At 46.4% G+C, this 19692-nt stretch overlaps 1 protein-coding gene across 2 annotated transcripts in view; it reads left to right on the plus strand.

Annotated features, from left to right (window-relative positions):
- Window positions 1-13008: 13008 nt before the first annotated feature.
- Window positions 13009-19692, plus strand: part of LOC138767545 (ICOS ligand-like) — a 23711-nt gene continuing 17027 nt past the window's right edge. Inside the window, exon 1 of one of the 2 annotated variants that reach the window (XM_069945112.1) lies at window positions 13009-13071. The gene's annotated coding sequence lies outside the window, so the exon portion shown is untranslated. Of the gene's footprint in view, window positions 13072-18357; window positions 18389-19692 lie in introns of those variants that run through there. The other variant, XM_069945114.1, reaches the window with a different exon arrangement.

Here is a 19692-nt window from a genome sequence, read left to right on the forward strand (position 1 = left end):
TCAGTTCTGTTTCATGTACAGGAGGGTCCGCACCTGCTGAGAGGAGCCATGCCGCCACTACACCGGCTCAGAGGAGCCATGCCGCCACTACACCGGCTCAGAGCAGCCATGCCGCCGCTACACCGGCTCAGAGGAGCCATGCCGCCGCTACACCGGCTCAGAGGAGCCATGCCGCCGCTACACCGGCTCAGAGGAGCCATGCCGCCGCTACACCGGCTCAGAGGAGCCATGCCGCCGCTACACCGGCTCAGAGGAGCCATGCCGCCGCCACACCGGCTCAGAGGAGCCATGCCGCCGCTACACCGGCTCAGAGGAGCCATGCCGCCGCTACACCGGCTCAGAGCAGCCATGCCGCCGCTACACCGGCTCAGAGGAGCCATGCCGCCGCTACACCGGCTCAGAGGAGCCATGCCGCCGCTACACCGGCTCAGAGGAGCCATGCCGCCGCTACACCGGCTCAGAGGAGCCATGCCGCCGCTACGCCCGCTCAGAGGAGCCATGCCGCCGCTACGCCCGCTCAGAGGAGCCATGCCGCCGCTACGCCCGCTCAGAGGAGCCATGCCGCCGCTACGCCCGCTCAGAGGAGCCATGCCGCCGCTACGCCCGCTCAGAGGAGCCATGCCGCCGCTACGCCCGCTCAGAGGAGCCATGCCGCCGCTACGCCCGCTCAGAGGAGCCATGCCGCCGCTACGCCCGCTCAGAGGAGCCATGCCGCCGCTACGCCCGCTCAGAGGAGCCATGCCGCCGCTACGCCCGCTCAGAGGAGCCATGCCGCCGCTACGCCCGCTCAGAGGAGCCATGCCGCCGCTACGCCCGCTCAGAGGAGCCATGCCGCCGCTACGCCCGCTCAGAGGAGCATTGTACAGAATAAGAGATGCTGTGCTGGTGGAGAGATGGGACATTGTACAGAATAAGAGATGCTGTGCTGGTGGAGAGATGGGACATTGTACAGAATAAGAGATGCTGTGCTGGTGGAGAGATGGGACATTGTACAGAATAAGAGATGCTGTGCTGGTGGAGAGATGGGACATTGTACAGAATAAGAGATGCTGTGCTGGTGGAGAGATGGGGCATAGTGCAACCTCTGAAACTTCTCTGTGGTCGCAAATTCAGGACAAAATTGCCAGACATTGGGGTCCTTCTGCTAGAAGTCGGGAAACAATCACGGAAATTGATGAGTAAAGGAACGCAACCCCCCAGCACCAAACTAGTGGCCCTAACCAAGGAGATACGGTGTGGCATCAAAATGACCAATTTAGTAAATTGTCTCCATGGTTTGAAGCTGAGCCTTATGTGTTGTAGGAAAAGAGAGGCACTCACGTGGTCCTGGAGGATTTAGATGGAAACACAAATTGGTGATCCAGAAAGCCGAGGACTGGAGGACTGTGAAGCAACAGAAGGCAGCAGTGTCCCTTCCAGTAATTCCCACATCAACAACCACCGTCCACTTCAGAAACCTTGGAACTGCCAAGAACAAAGCGAGCAAGAAATCCCCCGGCCTACCTTAAAGGGGAACTCTGGGCAGGAGGGCTTTTTTTTTCTATGGTCGGGGAGGGGATGGATGAAGGCAATGACTTCCATTACCTCCCCAGTTCCAGCACCTGGTCCCACATGGCGCTGCTCCGGCCTCTGGTTTACAATGCATCTTGAGATGTGACGTTTCCGGCCTGTTCAGCCATTTAGCAGCTGTAGTGGGGTCTCCATAAACTGGAGGGATGTCAGTGTATAGACAGAAGAGACGCCAGCGTATAGACTGAAGAGACGCCAGTATATAGACAGAAGAGACGCCAGCGTATAGACAGAAGAGACGCCAGCGTATAGACAGAAGAGACGTCAGTGTATAGACAGAAGAGACACCAGCGTATAGACAGAAGAGACGCCAGTATATAGACAGAAGAGACGCCAGCGTATAGACTGAAGAGACGCCAGTATATAGACAGAAGAGACGCCAGCGTATAGACAGAAGAGACGCCAGCGTATAGACAGAAGAGACGTCAGTGTATAGACAGAAGAGACACCAGCGTATAGACAGAAGAGACGCCAGTATATAGACAGAAGAGACGCCATCGTATAGACAGAAGAGACGCCATCGTATAGACAGAAGAGACGCCAGCGTATAGACAGAAGAGACACCATCCTATAGACAGAAGAGACACCATCCTATAGACAGAAGAGACGCCATCCTAGACAGAAGAGACGCCGACATATGGACAGAAGAGACACCAGTGTATAGACAGAAGAGACACCATCCTATAGACAGAAGAGACACCAGTGTATAGACAGAAGAGACTCCATCCTATAGACAGAAGAGACTCCATCCTATAGACAGAAGAGACGCCATCCTATAGACAGAAGAGACGCCGACATATAGACAGAAGAGACACCATCCTATAGACAGAAGAGACGCCGACATATAGACAGAAGAGACACCATCCTATAGACAGAAGAGACGCCGACATATAGACAGAAGAGACGCCATCCTATAGACAGAAGAGACTCCATCCTATAGACAGAAGAGACTCCATCCTATAGACAGAAGAGACGCCATCCTATAGACAGAAGAGATGCCATCCTATAGACAGAAGAGATGCCATCCTATAGACAGAAGAGACGCCATCCTATAGACAGAAGAGACGCCGACATATAGACAGAAGAGACGCCATCCTATAGACAGAAGAGATGCCAGTGTATAGACAGAAGAGACACCATCCTATAGACAGAAGAGATGCCATCCTATAGACAGAAGAGATGCCATCCTATAGACAGAAGAGACGCCAACGTATAGACAGAAGAGACACCATCCTATAGACAGAAGAGACACCATCCTATAGACAGAAGAGACACCAGTGTATAGACAGAAGAGACTCCATCCTATAGACAGAAGAGACACCATCCTATAGACAGAAGAGACACCATCATATAGACAGAAGAGACACCATCCTATAGACAGAAGAGACGCAGACATATAGACAGAAGAGACTCCATCCTATAGACAGAAGAGACGCCATCCTATAGACAGAAGAGACTCCATCCTATAGACAGAAGAGATGCCATCCTATAGACAGAAGAGACGCCATCCTATAGACAGAAGAGACGCCATCCTATAGACAGAAGAGATGCCATCCTATAGACAGAAGAGACGCCATCCTATAGACAGAAGAGACGCCGACATATAGACAGAAGAGACGCCATCCTATAGACAGAAGAGACGCCATCCTATAGACAGAAGAGATGCCAGTGTATAGACAGAAGAGACACCATCCTATAGACAGAAGAGATGCCAGTGTATAGACAGAAGAGACGACGGCGTATAGACAGAAGAGACCCCAGTGATTAGACAGAAGAGACGCCGGCGTATAGACTGAGGTTACAGATCTCGTGGCGGGAGTGGCAGTAGAATGGTGGCAGAAGGTCAGGGCAGGCAGGGTTTCTTTTTAGTTAGAATCTGTAAGAGGGAAAACCTCCCCGATATGATGGGAATACACCTAGAACGTCTGTCATGGTGACAGTCAGGGGCAGTGTCGGACTGGGATACCTAGGGCCCACCAGAGGAAATGATCCTTGGGGCCCACCAGAGGAAATGATCCTTGGGGCCCACCAGAGGAAATGATCCTTGGGGCCCACCAGAGGAAATGATCCTTGGGGCCCACCAGAGGAAATGATCCTTGGGGCCCACCAGAGGAAATGATCCTTGGGGCCCACCAGAGGAAATTATCCTTGGGGCCCACCAGAGGAAATGATCCTTGGGGCCCACCAGAGAACAATCGGTAAAAAGCGACATACTGACCCGGCCCTATCCTGGATTCATCTGGATCTGCAACAACTCACTTGTCCCCCACTCAGAGCAGACTATAGAGATAGCACTCCAATGACTGACTGTATATATTGGTAGTTTGTGCCCATATGATGCAGCTGCACCCCATATAATCATACTACTACCTCCTTCATCCTCCTGCCCTCCATCATCATACTACTACCCCTTCATCCTCCTGCTCCTCCATCATCATACTACTACCCCCTTCATCCTCCTGCCCTCTATCGTCATACTACTACCCCTTCATCCTCCTGCTCCTCCATCATCATACTACTACCTCCTTCATCCTCCTGCCCTACATCATCATACTACTACCCCTTCATCCTCCTGCTCCTCCATCATCATACTACTACCTCCTTCATCCTCCTGCCCTCTATCATACTACTACCTCCTTCATCCTCCTGCTCCTCCATCATCATACTACTACCCCCTTCATCCTCCTGCCCTCCATCATCATACTACTACCCCTTCATCCTCCTGCTCCTCCATCATCATACTACTACCCCCTTCATCCTCCTGCCCTCCATCATCATACTACTACCCCTTCATCCTCCTGCTCCTCCATCATCATACTACTACCCCCTTCATCCTCCTGCCCTCTATCGTCATACTACTACCCCTTCATCCTCCTGCTCCTCCATCATCATACTACTACCTCCTTCATCCTCCTGCCCTCTATCATCATACTACTACCCCTTCATCCTCCTGCCCTCTATCGTCATACTACTACCCCTTCATCCTCCTGCTCCTCCATCATCATACTACTACCCCTTCATCCTCCTGCTCCTCCATCATCATACTACTACCTCCTTCATCCTCCTGCCCTCTATCATCATACTACTACCTCCTTCATCTTCCTGCCCTCTATCATCATACTACTACCTCCTTCATCCTCCTGCCCTACATCATCATACTACTACCTCCTTCATCCTCCTGCTCTTTCATCATCATACTACTACCTCCTTCATCCTCCTGCCCTCTATCATCATACTACTACCTCCTTCATCCTCCTGCCCTTCCATCATCATACTACTACCTCCTTCATCTTCCTGCCCCTCCACCATCATACTACTACCCCCTTCATCCTCCTGTCCATCCATCATCATACTACTACCTCCTTCATCATCCTCCTGCCCTTCCATCATCATACTACTACCTCCTTCATCCTCCTGCCCTTCCATCATCATACTACTACCCCTTCATCCTCCTGCCCCTCCACCATCATACTACTACCTCCTTCATCCTCCTGTCCCTCCATCATCATACTACTCCCCCTTCATCCTCCGGCCCCTCCATCATCATACTACTACCTCCTTCATCCTCCTGCCCTCCATGATGATCATACTACTACCTCCTTCATCCTCCTGCCCTCCATGATCATACTACTACTACCTCCTTCATCCTCCTGCCCCTCCACCATCATACTACTACCTCCTTCATCCTCCGGCCCCTCCATCATCATAGTACTACCTCCTTCATCCTCCGGCCCCTCCATCATCATACTACTACCTCCTTCATCCTCCTGCCCTCCATGATCATACTACTACCTCCTTCATCCTCCTGCCCTCCATGATCATACTACTACTACCTCCTTCATCCTCCTGCCCCTCCACCATCATACTACTACCTCCTTCATCCTCCGGCCCCTCCATCATCATACTACTACCTCCTTCATCCTCCTGCCCCTCCATCATCATACTACTACCTCCTTCATCCTCCGGCCCCTCCATCATCATACTACTACCTCCTTCATCCTCCTGCCCCTCCATCATCATACTACTACCTCCTTCATCCTCCGGCCCCTCCATCATCATACTACTACCTCCTTCATCCTCCTGCTCCTCCATCATCATACTACTACCTCCTTCATCCTCCTGCCCTCCATGATTATACTACTACCTCCTTCATCCTCCTGCCCCTCTATCATCATACTACTACCTCCTTCATCCTCCTGCCCTCTATCATCATACTACTACCTCCTTCATCCTCCTGCCCTCTATCATCATACTACTACCTCCTTCATCCTCCTGCCCTCTATCATCATACTACTACCTCCTTCATCCTCCTGCCCTCCATGATCATACTACTACCCCCTTCATCCTCCTGCCCTCTATCATCATACTACTACCTCCTTCATCCTTCTGCCCTTCCATCATCATACTACTACCTCCTTCATCCTCCTGCCCTCTATCATCATACTACTACCTCCTTCATCCTCCTGCCCTCTATCATCATACTACTACCTCCTTCATCCTCCTGCCCTCTATCATACTACTACCTCCTTCATCCTTCTGTCCATCCATCATCATACTACTACCTCCTTCATCCTCCTGCCCCTCCATCATCATACTACTACCTCCTTCATCCTCCTGCCCCTCCATCTTAATACTACTACCTCCTTCATCCTCCTGCCCTCTATCATCATACTACTACCTCCTTCATCCTTCTGCCCCTCCATCATCATAGTAGTTCCCCTCATCCTTTTGCCCCTCATCACCATACTATAGCCTTCTTCATCATTCTTCTGCCCCTCCATCTCTATTTAAAATTAAAAAAAAACAGCTATACTTACCTCACCTGTATGCTTCCTCTAGTCTCCCAGTGATCCCTCTTCCTGCTCTGCATGAGAGAGATCATTCATGCCGTCAGGGGGCGGGGCTACCCACGGTGGGGGCAGGGCTTCCTGGGTGATAAGGGGACATGGTTTTGCCCGGTCTTGAGTCCAGGTATCCTGCAAGGGCTGCTGGAGACCTGACAGCTGCTGCAGCGTGAGATACTGGGGCCCACTGAGGACAGGCAGCCTCACTCTATGGCTGTCTGGGGGGCCCTCAGTGGGAGTGGGGGAGGGGCCCACCGGAGGATCGCACAGTCCGACACTGGTCAGGGGACTGTGTTCTATGAGCAGGTCAGGCCGGCAGAGAGGACACATTATATAAGGAGACATCTCTGAGCCCAAATGTGGAAGTAGGAAAAATGTGAGGAAGGTCCCGGGTGAGATTGTGCAACAGCAGCTGCTCCGGCCTCCATGGTGCGGCCTGTGCTGGAGAGACCCCCGGAGGGGAGGAGGCCGATCTACAGCCAGGGACCCTGGGATCTCACCCTCTGCTTCTCCCCCCATCTCCCACATTCTTCAGTTCTCATGTCTTATATAACCCCCGCCTGAGCTGTGGCCTCCATCCAGGGGCAGATGTGGGACACCAGCCTGTATAAGGAATGGTGTCTTAGACTGATGGGGCGGTGGTGAGAGCAAGGGGTTAATGGTCTGTGAAGGGGGCTATCAACGGGTAGCTGCACATGGTGGGAGTTCTGGTTGTCAAGGGGGGAGGAGTAGTTGTCAGGAAAGGGTTGGCAGTGGGAGGAGGCATGTGGTATAAATGGCTGGGTAAGGGGCGGACTCACCCTCTTTCCGGTTTGCCACCATAGGAGTTTGTCCCTCCCTCCCTCCCTATAGTAAAACTCTGTTAAGTTAATGTTTTTGTCTGCATGCCAGTGGTGGTTTCTGTGTGTAAGTCTGGTACAACTTTCGAGTAAGTCACGGCTGGCGGTTAAGGAAAATGGAGGCAGTGCCCGTCGGCCTTCCAACGGCTGGCACAACCCCGAAGAAGATTTTCTGGTTTCTAGTTTATACTTTAATAAAGCTGTGGCCAACCCCGTCCACTTAAGTTGGAACTGTTGTCCGTGCAGTTATTTCAGGAGTTCAGCACCATCACGCGGTAAGGGGTATCCTAGCAGTCTTAAAGGGGAACTCCACAAAAGGAACATTTGTTTTCTATTAAAAGTACATTAAACGTTAAATATATGTGTGTATACAATGTATTACCGTATCTGTACAGTATATAGATGTGTATACAATGTATTACCGTATCTGCACAGTATATAGATGTGTATACAATGTATTACCGTATCTGTACAGTATATAGATGTGTATACAATGTATTACCGTATCTGTACAGTTATATAGATGTATATACAATGTATTACCGTATCTGTACAGTATATAGATGTGTATACAATGTATTACCGTATCTGTACAGTTATATAGATGTATATACAATGTATTACCGTATCTGTACAGTATATAGATGTGTGTATACAATGTATTACCGTATCTGTACAGTATATAGATGTGTATACAATGTATTACCGTATCTGTACAGTATATAGATGTGTATATAATGTATTACCGTATCTGTAGTTATATAGATGTGTATACAATGTATTACCGTATCTGTACAGTATATAGATGTGTATACAATGTATTACCGTATCTGTACAGTTATATAGATGTGTATATAATGTATTACCGTATCTGTAGTTATATAGATGTGTATACAATGTATTACCGTATCTGTACAGTATATAGATGTGTATACAATGTATTACCGTATCTGTACAGTTATATAGATGTGTATACAATGTATTACCGTATCTGTACAGTATATAGATGTGTATACAATGTATTACCGTATCTGTAGTTATATAGATGTGTATACAATGTATTACCGTATCTGTACAGCTATATATAGATGTGTATATAATGTATTACCGTATCTGTACAGTTATATATATAGATGTGTATACAATGTATTACCGTATCTGTATAGTTATATATATAGATGTGTGTATACAATGTATTACCGTATCTGTACAGTTATATAGATGTGTGTATACAATGTATTACCGTATCTGTACAGTTATATAGATGTGTATACAATGTATTACCGTATCTGTACAGTATATAGATGTGTGTACAATGTATTACCGTATCTGTACAGTAAATAGATGTGTATACAATGTATTACCGTATCTGTACAGTATATAGATGTGTATACAGTGTATTACCGTATCTGTACAGTTATATAGATGTGTGTATACAATGTATTACCGTATCTGTACAGTTATATAGATGTGTGTATACAATGTATTACCGTATATGTACAGTATATAGATGTGTATACAATGTATTACCGTATCTGTACAGTTATATAGATGTGTATACAATGTATTACCGTATCTGTACAGTTATATAGATGTGTGTATACAATATATTACCGTATCTGTACAGTATATAGATGTGTATACAATGTATTACCGTATCTGTACAGTATATATATATAGATGTGTATACAATGTATTACCGTATCTGTACAGTTATATAGATGTGTATATAATGTATTACCGTATCTGTACAGTATATAGATGTGTATACAATGTATTACCGTATCTGTACAGTTATATAGATGTGTATACAATGTATTACCGTATCTGTACAGTTATATAGATGTGTGTATACAATATATTACCGTATCTGTACAGTATATAGATGTGTATACAATGTATTACCGTATCTGTACAGTATATATATATAGATGTGTACACAATGTATTACCGTATCTGTACAGTATATAGATGTGTATACAATGTATTACCGTATCTGTACAGTTATATAGATGTGTATACAATGTATTACCGTATCTGTACAGTATATAGATGTGTATACAATGTATTACCGTATCTGTACAGTATATAGATGTGTATAAAATGTATTACCGTATCTTTACAGTATATAGATGTGTGTGTACACAATGTATTACCGTATCTGTACAGTATATAGATGTGTATACAATGTATTACCGTATCTGTACAGTTATATAGATGTGTATACAATGTATTACCGTATCTGTACAGTATATAGATGTGTATACAATGTATTACCGTATCTGCACAGTATATAGATGTGTATACAATGTATTACCGTATCTGTACAGTATATAGATGTGTATACAATGTGTTACCGTATCTGTACAGTTATATAGATGTGTATACAATGTATTACCGTATCTGTACAGTTATATAGATGTGTATACAATGTATTACCGTATCTGTACAGTTATATAGATGTGTATACAATATATTACCGTATCTGTACAGTATATAGATGTGTATACAATGTATTACCGTATCTGTACAGTTATATAGATGTGTATACAATGTATTACCGTATCTGTACAGTTATATAGATGTGTGTATACAATGTATTACCGTATCTGTACAGTTATATAGATGTGTATACAATGTATTACCGTATCTGTAGTTATATAGATGTGTATACAATGTATTACCGTATCTGTACAGTATATAGATGTGTATACAATGTGTTACCGTATCTGTACAGTTATATAGATGTGTATACAATGTATTACCGTATCTGTACAGTTATATAGATGTGTATACAATATATTACCGTATCTGTACAGTTATATAGATGTGTGTATACAATGTATTACCGTATCTGTACAGTTATATAGATGTGTATACAATGTATTACCGTATCTGTAGTTATATAGATGTGTATACAATGTATTACCGTATCTGTACAGTTATATAGATGTGTATACAATGTATTACCGTATCTGTACAGTTATATAGATGTGTGTATACAATGTATTACCGTATCTGTACAGTTATATAGATGTGTGTATAATGTATTACCGTATCTGTACAGTTATATATATGTGTGTATACAATGTATTACCGTATCTGTACAGTTATATATATGTGTGTATACAATGTATTACCGTATCTGTACAGTTATATAGATGTGTGTATACAATGTATATTACCGTATCTGTACAGTTATATAGATGTGTACACAATGTATTACCGTATCTGTACAGTTATATAGATGTGTATACAATGTATTACCGTATCTGTACAGTTATATAGATGTGTATACAATGTATTACCGTATCTGTACAGTTATATAGATGTGTGTATACAATGTATTACCGTATCTGTACAGTATATAGATGTGTATACAATGTATTACTGTATCTGTACAGTTATATAGTGTATACAATGTATTACCGTATCTGTACAGTTATATAGATGTGTATACAATGTATTACCGTATCTGTACAGTTATATAGATGTGTATACAATGTATTACCGTATCTGTACAGTTATATAGATGTGTATACAATGTATTACCGTATCTGTACAGTTATATATATGTGTGTATACAATGTATTACCGTATCTGTACAGTTATATAGATGTGTGTATACAATGTATTACCGTATCTGTACAGTTATATAGATGTGTGTATACACATAGTATACATAGTCCGCGCGATTCATCATTTTTAAAACTGAAAGATACGCCGAAAACCTACTCCACCTTTCAGCTGGCGTAGGTTTTCGGCTGTGCGCACCGACGAGCACGGGATTTATGTAGAGGCAGTCCGCCTCTATATAAATCTCCGTAGCGTCGGAGATGCGGGGACATTTATATGTCCGGCGTAAAAAATGTCGGACTTAATAAATGTCCCCCATTGTGTGTGTTTGCTGAGCACAGGCTGATGATGCAGACAGGGGGCGGGGTGTGATGTCACAGGAGGCGGGGCTGGATCCCCCAATCCCCTGAGTGATTCACCATCTCTGACTGGCAAGAAGCAGCTGCTGCAACTTCTCTGGGATTGTGATGAACAGCTGAGGGAAAGCATTGCATTCTGGGACCAGTGCTGCATTCTGGGAACTGCTCAACCAAGAAGGACAGAAACACAATACGAAACAAAATCCCCAAACAAATGGATTTTTGGTAGTTTCAAAACTGGGATAGACAGGTAAGTAATGCTATATGCTTCTGCAGAAGCTTCATTTTTTAAACCTCTACCTGGAGTTCCCCTTTAAATAAATTAAATAAAAAAAAAGTACAGATGTTGGAGGGGATAAAAGTCTGGTTTCTTTCACTTACCTGGTCCTGGTGTCGGTCAGTGCCCTGGGGGTCCTGGTGTCGGTCAGTGCCCTGGGGGTCCTGGTGTCGGTCAGTGCCCTGGGGGTCCTGGTGTCGTTCAATGCCCTGGGGGTCCTGGTGTCGGTCAGTGCCCTGGGGGTCCTGGATCTGTCAGTGCCTTGGGGGTCCTGGTGTCGGTCAGTGCCCTGGGGGTCCTGGTGTCGGTCAGTGCCCTGGGGGTCCTGGGTCTGTGAGTGCCCTGGGGGTCCTGGTGTCGGTCAGTGCCCTGGGGGTCCTGGGTTGGTCAGTGCCCTGGGGGTCCTGGTGTCGGTCAGTGCCCTGGGGGTCCTGGGTCGGTCAGTGCCCTGGGGGTCCTGGGTCGGTCAGTGCCCTGGGGGTCCTGGTGGCCATCCCTGGATGGGATGCTGGAGCTGCCATTCTTCACTACAGGAACAGCTGGAACCCAGGAGGCCACCGGCTGGTGACGATCACATGACCCACCTGCATTTCACTGGTGGAGGCCCGGTCATGGAATGGTCACATGGTTTACCGTCCACTGATTAGCTCCCTCTCCTCGCCCTCTGTTATTGCAGCCGTATTGCCCCAGCGCTGCTGATCCTGGGCCCAGTGCTGCCAACTGCGGTAGCATTATAATGGGGACAATCTCTCTGGGGCCCCCGGAGCTCAGGGCCCCCTGCGGAAGCTCAAATGGCCCTCATTATAATCCGTCTATGCCTCCATCTATGGGGTGTGTGGAGATCCCACTGACAACTCTCCCCACCTCATAATCCCACTGACAACTCTCCCCACCTCATAATCCCACTGACAACTCTCCCCACCTCATAATCCCACTGACAACTCTCCCCACCTCATAATCCCACTGACAACTCTCCCCACCTCATGATCCCACTGACAACTCTCCCCACCTCATAATCCCACTGACAACTCTCCCCACCTCATAATCCCACTGACAACTCTCCCCACCTCATGATCCCACTGACAACTCTCCCCACCTCATAATCCCACTGACAACTCTCCCCACCTCATAATCCCACTGACAACTCTCCCCGCCTCATGATCCCACTGACAACTCTCCCCACCTCATAATCCCACTGACAACTCTCCCCACCTCATAATCCCACTGACAACTCTCCCCACCTCATAATCCCACTGACAACTCTCCCCGCCTCATGATCCCACTGACAACTCTCCCCACCTCATAATCCCACTGACAACTCTCCCCGCCTCATGATCCCACTGACAACTCTTTGCCCAGGACATGACGACGTCCCCCCGCCTCCTGATCCCAGGGGTTCACATACTTTGCCCTCTGAGTCTTTAGCTCATACTATCGGATAATTGTTCGCACACGTCATGGCGGTGTCTGTCAGTAGTCACAGTTGTCAGTAGGTGACGTGTGTATTGGAGCAGAACCACCCGCCCCCCATTTCCTCCGGGACTCCACGTTCTTCCTCATTTCTCACAGACTGTGACTGAGAGACTGAGGGGCAGATACTGGGGCAGGTAAGGGACCGGGGTGTGGAGGTGCACGATTACTGTGTATATAGTGTGTGTGTGTGTGTGTGATGTGTATATAGTGTGTGTAATGTATATATTGTGTGTGTGATGTGTATATAGTGTGTGTGATGTGTATATTGTGTGTGTGATGTGTATATAGTGTGTGTGATGTGTATATAGTGTGTGTGATGTGTATATAGTGTGTGTCATGTGTATATATAATGTGTGATGTGTATATAGTGTGTGTGATGTGTATATAGTGTGTGTGTGATGTGTATAGTGTGTGTGTGAGGTATATATAATGTGTGATGTGTATATAGTGTGTGATGTGTATATAGTGTGTGTGATGTGTATAGTGTGTGATGTGTGTGTGTGATGTGTATATAGTGTGTGTAATGTATATATTGTGTGTGTGATGTGTATATAGTGTGTGTGATGTGTATATTGTGTGTGTGATGTGTATATAGTGTGTGTGATGTGTATATAGTGTGTGTCATGTGTATATAGTGTGTGTCATGTGTATATATAATGTGTGATGTGTATATAGTGTGTGTGATGTGTATATAGTGTGTGTGTGATGTGTATAGTGTGTGTGTGAGGTATATATAATGTGTGATGTGTATATAGTGTGTGATGTGTATATAGTGTGTGTGATGTGTATAGTGTGTGTGAGGTGTATATAGTGTGTGTGTGTGTGATGTGTATATAATGTGTGTGATGTGTATATAGTGTGTGTGATGTGTATATAATGTGTGTGAGGTGTATATAGTGTGTGTGAGGTGTATATAGTGTGTGTGAGGTGTATATAGTGTGTGTGATGTGTATAGTGTGTGTGATGTGTATAGTGTGTGTGTGTGTGTGTGTGTGTGTGTGTGTTTGATGTGTATATAGTGTGTGTGATGTGTTTATAGTGTGTGTGATGTGTATATAATGTGTGTGAGGTGTATATAGTGTGTGTGTGTGTGTGTGTGTGTGTGTGTGTGTGATGTGTATATAATGTGTGTGATGTGTATAGTGTGTGTGATGTGTATATAGTGTGTGTGATGTGTATAGTGTGTGTGTGATGTGTATATAGTGTGTGTAATGTATATAGTGTGTGTGGTGTGTATATAGTGTGTGATGTGTATATAATGTGTGTGTGTGTGTGATGTGTATAGTGTGTGTGAGGTGTATAGGGTGTGTGATGTGTATATAGTGTGTGTGATGTGTATATAGTGTGTGTGATGTGTTTATAGTGTGTGATGTGTATATATTGTGTGTGATGTGTATCTAGTGTGTGTGTGTGATGTGTATAGTGTGTGTGATGTGTATAGTGTGTGATGTGTATAGTGTGTGTGATGTGTATAGTGTGTGTGATGTGTATATAGTGTGTGATGTGTATAGTGTGTGTGATGTGTATATAGTGTGAGTGAGATGTGTATATAGTGTGTGTGATGTGTATATAGTGTGAGTGAGATGTGTATATAGTGTGTGTGAGGTGTATATAATGTGTGTGATGTGTATATAATGTGTGTGAGATGTATATAGTGTGTGTGATGTGTATTTAATGTGTGTGATGTGTATATAGTGTGTGATGTGTATATAATGTGTGTGAGGTGTATATAGTGTGTAATGTGTATATAATGTGTGTGAGGTGTATATAGTGTGTGATGTGTATATAATGTGTGTGAGGTGTATATAGTGTGTGATGTGTATATAGTGTGTGTAATGTATATAGTGTGTGTGTGATTTGTATATAGTGTGTGTGATGTGTATATAGTGTGTGTGTGATGTGTATATAGTGTGTGTGTGTGATGTGTATATAGTGTGTGTGAGGTGTATATAGTGTGTGTGAGGTGTATATAGTGTGTGATGTGTATATAGTGTGTGTGAGGTGTATATAGTGTGTGAGGTGTATATACTGTGTGTGAGGTGTATATAGTGTGTGTGTGATGTGTATATAGTGTTTGTGTGTGATGTGTATATAGTGTGTGTGTGTGATGTGTATATAGTGTATATAGTGTGTGTGTGTGTGATGTGTATATAGTGTATATAGTGTGTGTGTGTGATGTGTATAGTGTGTGTGCAGGGGCGGAACTACCACTGTAGCAGCCATAGCGGCTGATATGGGGCCCACTGCATCAGGGGGCCCTGTGGCCCACTCCTGCAATACACTGGGCCCCCTGAGTGATCATTTGCAGCACCAGGTGGCCAAGTGGGCCTCAAGGGTTTTGCAAATGTCCCTTTAATTGCAAGCAGTCCTGATGAGCACTGGCAGATATGACTAGACCTGATGGCTTAGTGCTCAGTCAGGAAGGAAGGGGGGCCCCAATCAAAAGTTTGCTATGGGGCCCAGCCATTTCTAGTCACGTCCCTGTGTGTGTGTGAGGTGTATATAATGTGTCATGTGTATATAGTGTGTGAGGTGTAAATAGTGTGTGTGTGATGTGTATAGTGTGTGTGATGTGTATAGTGTGTGTGATGTGTATATAGTGTGTGTGATGTATATAGTGTGTGTGATGTATATAGTGTGTGTGATGTGTACATAGTGTGTGTGATGTGTATATAGTGTGTGTGATGTGCATAGTGTGTGTGATGTGTATATAGTGTGTGTGATGTGTGTGAGGTGTATATAGTGTGTGTGAGGTGTATATAGTGTGTGATGTGTGTGAGGTGTATATAGTGTGTGTGATGTGTATATAGTGTGTGTGATGTGTGTATAGTGTGTGCGATGTGTGTATAGTGTGTATGTAGTGTGTGTGATGTGTATATGTGTGAGGTGTATATAGTGTGTGATGTGTATATAGTGTGTGTGATGTGTATATAGTGTGTATGTAGTGTGTGTGATGTGTATATAGTGTGTATATAATGTGTGATGTGTACATAGTGTGTGTATGTGTATATAGTGTTTGTGTGTGTGTGTGTGTGTATATATATACCAGACCTGACCAATACCGCCATACTGTGACTGGATAACACTGCCACACCAGACCTGACCAATACCGCCATATACTGTGACTGGATAACACTGCCATACCAGACCTGACCAATACCGCCATATACTGTGACTGGATAACACTGCTATACCAGACCTGACCAATACCACCATACTGTGACTGGATAACACTGTCATACCAGACCTGACCAATACTACCATATACTGTGACTGGATAACACTGCTATACCAGACCTGACCAATACCGCCATATACTGTGACTGGATAACACTGCTATACCAGACCTGACCAATACTACCATACACTAGATTTTCTGGCAAGTCTGAACAGGAGGTGGAAGAATAGAAAAATAAAAAGTTGTTTCCTTCCCCCTGCCCCCATGCAAGGTGCTGCCCTAGGCAGACCACGAGTTCCTAATGGTAAATACAACCCTGCAGGTATACAGGACACTACAGGTAAACAGGACCCCAAAACTACACTACAGGTATACAGCACCCCCACCAACTCTATACTACAGGTATACAGGACCCCAAACTATACACTACAGGTTTACAGGACCCCAAAACTATACACTACAGGTATACAGGAACTCTACCAACTATATACTACAGGTATACAGGACCCTCAAACTACATACTTCAGGTATACAAGATCTCCACCAACTCTATACTACTGGTATACAGGACCCCAAACTATACACTAAAGGTATACGGGACCCCAAAACTACACACTATAAGTATACAGGACTAGGGATGCACGATGCACCGAAATATCGATACTACTATCGATATTTCGGGCAAATAAACGATTCAATACCAGGATTTCCTGGTATCGATACTTCATGTTACGCTGCATAATAGTGCAGTGCATAAAGTACAGTGCAGAGAACACGGCCGGCGGCTAACTGAGCGCCGGCCATGTTCTCTGTATGCCTCTCCCTGCCCCCTGCGGTCACATCCGCTGCGCGGCTCTCCCTCCGCTCCCTGCGGCGCCATTTTCAAATAGCCGGCACTTACTGTGTAGATGCGGCTGTCACACTGACAGCGGCATCTAACCACTCTGTATGCAGCAGGGGTCGGCTACTGTGTGTAACAGACACCACCCCCCCCCCCCCCCCCCCCCCGCTGCCGGTGTCTCTCTGATAATAGAGTCCGGCTCGGCCAGACTCTGTTATCAGGGAAATGATTTATGCAGCGGAGCTGGAGCTGCACAGAGGTCTGGGGGCTGGGGAGAGAAGACTGAGAGCAGGAGGATCCGGAGAGGAGGACGGAGGAGGCGGGTGAGGAGAGAAGACGGAGAGCAGGAGGATCCGGAGAGGAGGACGGAGGAGGCGGGTGGGGAGAGAAGACTGAGAGCAGGAGGATCCGGAGAGGAGGATGGAGGAGGCGGGTGGGGAGAGAAGACTGAGAGCAGGAGGTTCCGGAGAGAAGGACGGAGGAGGCGGGTGAGGAGAGAAGACTGAGAGCAGGAGGTTCCGGAGAGGAGGACGGAGGGGGCGGGTGGGAAGAGAAGACTGAGAGCAGGAGGATCCGGAGAGGAGGACGGAGGAGGCGGGTGGGGAGAGAAGACTGAGAGCAGGAGGTTCCGGAGAGGAGGATGGAGGAGGCGGGTGAGGAGAGAAGACTGAGAGCAGGAGGTTCCGGAGAGGAGGATGGAGGAGGCGGGTGAGGAGAGAAGACTGAGAGCAGGAGGATCCGGAGAGGAGAACGGAGGAGGCGGGTGGGGAGAGCAGACTGAGAGCAGGAGGATCCGGAGAGGAGGATGGAGGAGGCGGGTGGGGAGAGAAGACTGAGAGCAGGAGGATCCGGAGAGGAGGACGGAGGAGGCGGGTGGGGAGAGAAGACTGAGAGCAGGAGGATCCGGAGAGGAGGACGCGGGTGGGGAGAGAAGACTGAGAGCAGGAGGTTCCGGAGAGGAGGACGGAGGAGGCGGGTGGGGAGAGAAGACTGAGAGCAGGAGGATCCGGAGAGGAGGACGGAGGAGGCGGGTGGGGAGAGAAGACTGAGAGCAGGAGGTTCCGGAGAGGAGGACGGAGGACGCGGGTGGGGAGAGAAGACTGAGAGCAGGAGGTTCCGGAGAGGAGGACGGAGGAGGCGGGTGGGGAGAGAAGACTGAGAGCAGGAGGTTCCGGAGAGGAGGACGGAGGAGGCGGGTGAGGAGAGAAGACTGAGAGCAGGAGGTTCCGGAGAGGAGGACGGAGGAGGCGGGTGAGGAGAGAAGACTGAGAGCAGGAGGTTCCGGAGAGGAGGACGGAGGAGGCGGGTGGGGAGAGAAGACTGAGAGCAGGAGGTTCCGGAGAGGAGGACGGAGGAGGCGGGTGAGGAGAGAAGACTGAGAGCAGGAGGTTCCGGAGAGGAGGACGGAGGAGGCGGTGGATGTACAGCACATGTGAGGATCCAGCCGGCTGGCAGGTGGGGGAGGGGACGGGGCTGTGAGGCCGGGGCTATAGTGTGTGTGGGATCCTGTGTAACCTCCTCTTCTTCAGCAATCTTGGTGATTGGTGCAGATAGTAGCTGTGATAGTAGGGCAGTCAAGGTATCTGATGCAGCAGAGCTGTCTTAGTGATATCTGATGCAGCAGAGCTGTCTTAGTGATATCTGATGCAGCAGAGCTGTCTTAGTGATAGCTGATGTAGCAAAGCTGTCTTAGTGATAGCTAATGCAGCAGAGCTGTCTTAGTGATAGCTAATGCAGCAGAGCTGTCTTAGTGATAGCTGATGCAGCAGAGCTGTCTTAGTGATATCTGATGCAGCAGAGCTGTCTTAGTGATATCTGATGTAGTAGAGCTGTCTTAGTGATAGCTGATGAAGCAGAGCTGTCTTAGTGATAGCTGATGCAGCAGAGCTGTCTTAGTGATATCTGATGCAGCAGAGCTGTCTTAGTGATATCTGATGCAGCAGAGCTGTCTTAGTGATAGCTGATGTAGCAAAGCTGTCTTAGTGATAGCTAATGCAGCAGAGCTGTCTTAGTGATAGCTAATGCAGCAGAGCTGTCTTAGTGATAGCTGATGCAGCAGAGCTGTCTTAGTGATATCTGATGCAGCAGAGCTGTCTTAGTGATATCTGATGTAGTAGAGCTGTCTTAGTGATAGCTGATGCAGCAGAGCTGTCTTAGTGATAGCTGATGCAGCAGAGCTGTCTTAGACAGATATCACTAACTTTATTTTTAACGCAATAAAATAAAAATTGGTATCACTGTAATAGTGCAGGGGTATTATATTTCTACCACTGTATTTTGTTTTGTTTTTTTATACTTTACTAAGTATCGAACTGGTATTGAGTATTGAAATAAAAAAGTTAGTATCGGTATCGAACTCAAAAGTCTGGTATCGTGACATCACTATACAGGACATCCACCAACTATACACTACAGGTATACAGGAACCCAAACTCTACACTACAGGTATACAGAACCTCCATCAACTATATACTACAGGTCTACAGGACCCCAAAACTATACACTACAGGTATACAGGACCTCCACCAACTATATACTACAGGTATACAGGACCTCCCCCAACTATATACTTCAGGTATACAGGACCCCCCAAACTTTACACTACAGGTATACAAGACCTCTACCAACTATAAACTACAGGTACACAGGACCCCCAAACTATACACTACAGATATACAGGACCCCCGAACTATATACTACAGGTATACAAGACCTCCACCAACTATACACTACAGG

This window comes from Dendropsophus ebraccatus, chromosome 11, assembly GCF_027789765.1.
Source record: "Dendropsophus ebraccatus isolate aDenEbr1 chromosome 11, aDenEbr1.pat, whole genome shotgun sequence".
In the NCBI taxonomy this organism is placed as follows: Eukaryota; Metazoa; Chordata; class Amphibia; order Anura; family Hylidae; genus Dendropsophus; species Dendropsophus ebraccatus.